The sequence below is a fragment of the Diaphorina citri genome, unplaced genomic scaffold, assembly GCF_000475195.1.
Source record: "Diaphorina citri unplaced genomic scaffold, Diaci psyllid genome assembly version 1.1 scaffold690, whole genome shotgun sequence".
NCBI lineage: Eukaryota > Metazoa > Arthropoda > Insecta > Hemiptera > Psyllidae > Diaphorina > Diaphorina citri.
The window spans coordinates 122,189-125,150 of NW_007378123.1; positions in this window are offsets into that span (position 1 = coordinate 122,189).

Sequence of the window (2,962 nt, forward strand, 5' to 3'; positions counted from 1 at the left end):
GAACGGCTGGATTTCTCCTGAACTGTCTTCGGGACAGTTCTCTCTCTCTATTTCTCTCTCTCTCTCTCTCTCTCTCTATCTCTCTCTCTTTCTCTCTCTCTCTAAAAAAATGCTTGTCTAGTCTAGACAGTCCTAAGTTAAAAAAAAAATGAAATTTACGTTCGACAATGCGAACAAAATTTTCCACGACTAAAAATAGGGAAAAAAAGGAGGAAGAAAAAATTGGAGAGGAAAGTAAGATAAAAAAGGAGATGGAAAAGAGTGGAGGGGAGAGTGAGGAGAAGAAGAAAAGGAAGAAGGAGAAGAAGACGAAGAGGAAGAAGGAGAAGAAGAAGAAGGAGGAGGAGGAGCTGGAGAGGAGAAAGATACTAGAATAGAAAAATTCAGAATCAATAGAGAAAGAAGAGTTGGGGAAAAAATTGAAGTAAAAAAGTCAAGTAATGACAGGTTTAAATAGATGAGAGTGAGATTGAAGGAGAGAAAGAGAGAGAGAGAGAGAGAGAGAGAGAGAGAGAGAGAGAAAGAAAGAAAAAGAGATAAAGAAAGAGAGAGAGAAACTCGGAATAAAAAGGAAATGACGTTTAAAGTTATCAAATTTAGCGCGAGAGAATGAGAGAGAAAGGAAGGTAAATAAAAAGTAAAAATACTAAATCATATGAAAACAGAATGAGTAACACAGAAGAGAGATAGAGAGAAAGAAAGATTGAGATTGAGAGAGAGAGAGAGAGAGAGAGAGAGAGAGAGAGAGTCATGCTATTTAACAGTTTAGTCCTTGTCCTTGGACCATACCAGGAAAGACCAAATTTCATCTCTCTTCGACAAACCTATTATCAATCGCACCACCAACCAAGCTAACTAGGCTGGCATAAAGTGACGTTAAACAACTTAAATATATTACAGACCAGATCAATTAATTTGGAGCATACGGGTATTATAGCTCGTCTATCTTGTAAGCTCTGGGTCGTGGGTTCCGTTTCCGCCCAGGGCGGAATTTCATCTTGAGATGAAGTTCGTTTTTGGAACGGCTGGCTTTCTCCTGAACTGTCTTCGGGACGATAAGACCTCCATTGTTACAGTCTCTCCCTCTCTCTCTCTCTCTCTCTCTCTCTAAAAAAATGCTTGTCTAGTCTAGACAGTCCTAAGTTAAATAAAAAATGAAATTTACGTTCGACAATAAAAACAAAATTTTCCACGACTAAAAATAGTGAAAAAAAGGAGGAGGAAAAAATTGGAGAGGAAAGTAAGATAAAAAGGAGATGGAAAAGAGAGTGGAGGGGAGAGTGAGGAGAAAAAAGTTGACTGAGAGAGACGAAGAGAGAAAAGGAAAGGGAAGACAGAGAGAAAAAGGGAGAGAGAGAACGAGAGAAACTCTGAATAAAAAGGAAATGACGTTTAAGGTTATCGAATTTAGCGCGAGAGAATGAGAGATAAAAGAAGGTAAAAAATACTAAATCATATGAAAATAGAATAACACAGAAGAGAGAAAGAGAGAGAGAGAGAGAGAGAGAGATAGAGAGAGAGAGATAGAGAGATAGAGAGAGAAAGAAACATTGAGATTGAGAGAGAGAGAGTCATGCTATTCAATAAATGAAGGTTGACATTCATCCAAAGCAAAACATCAAAAGAAGCAAATGTAAAAGATCAACCAAAATAACAGTGAACATAATATTGAAATCTCAGACCAAGAGGGGTCTCCTCCTCCTCCTCCTTCTTCTTGTTCTTATCCTCCTCCTCCTTCTTCTTGTTCTTCTCCTCCTCCAAATGTCAGCAAACCCATCTCAATCTCAGTATACTTATTACGAAATAAAGGACATAACAGATTTGATAGGGAGCCAAAATCTTTCCCCCGTGTACAGTCAGTATTTTTTTCTTCTCCTGCTCCTCCTCCTCCTTCTTCTTCTTCTTCTTCTTCTCCTCCTCCTCCTCCTTCTTCTTGTTCTTATCCTCCTCCTCCTTCTTCTTGTTCTTCTCCTCCTCCTCCGTGTACAGTCAGTATTTTTTTCTTCTCCTGCTCCTCCTTCTTCTTGTTCTTCTCCTCCTCCTCCTTCTTCTTCTTCTCCTCATCCTTTTTCTTGTTCTTCTTCTCCTCCTTCCTCGTCTTCTTCCTTTTTCTTCTTCTCCTCCTCCTTCTTCTTCTTCTCCTCCTTCTTCGTCTTCTTCTCCTCCTCTTCCTCCTTCTTCTTCTCCTCCTCCTCCTTTTTCTTGTTCTTCTTCTCCTCCTTCTTCGTCTTCTTTCTTCTTCTTTTCCTGTTGTTGTAGTTCTTCTTCTTTTCAGTATCCTCCTTCTTCTTTCTTTCTTTTTCGACTCTAACAGCAGCAAGGTATAATGTTCTGTCTCTCTCTCTCTCTCTTTCTTCCTTCCTTCCTTTTTTTTTCTCGGTGTCGCCATCTGTCTTTACCACTCCTTTACTGCCCCCTACTCTCTCTCTCTCCTTCCTTTCATCCCTCTCTCTCTCTCCTCCCATCTCTCTCTCTCTCTCTCTTTCTCTCCTCTCTATCTTTCTCTCTATTGTTCAGTTCTGTCCAATCCCATATCTTTTTCAAGATTATTTTATTAATATTTTCCATGGAATTCTTCCCTCTTCCCTCTCTCTCTCTCTCTCTCTCTCTCTCTCTCTCTCTCCTTTTCTCTCTTTGACAAGTCTGACCCCATTCCTGTCATAATTTACCCTCGATCTCTTTCTCTCTCCCTCCCTTCTATATCTGAATTTTCTCTCTCCCTCTTTCTCTTCTCTCCCCCCCTCCCTATATCTAAATTTTCTCTCTCTCCTTTTTATCTGTTCCTCGTTCCCTCCTCATATCTGTGGATTTTCTATTTCCATCCTTCATTTTCATCTTCTTTCCTTCTCCAGATAACAGTAAATGTTGAATTCTGTAAAAAGGAAAGAAGGACAGAACAAAAAAAAAAAAAAAAAAAAAAAAAAAAAAAAAAAAAAAAAAAAAAAAAATTTTTTGTGGGGGA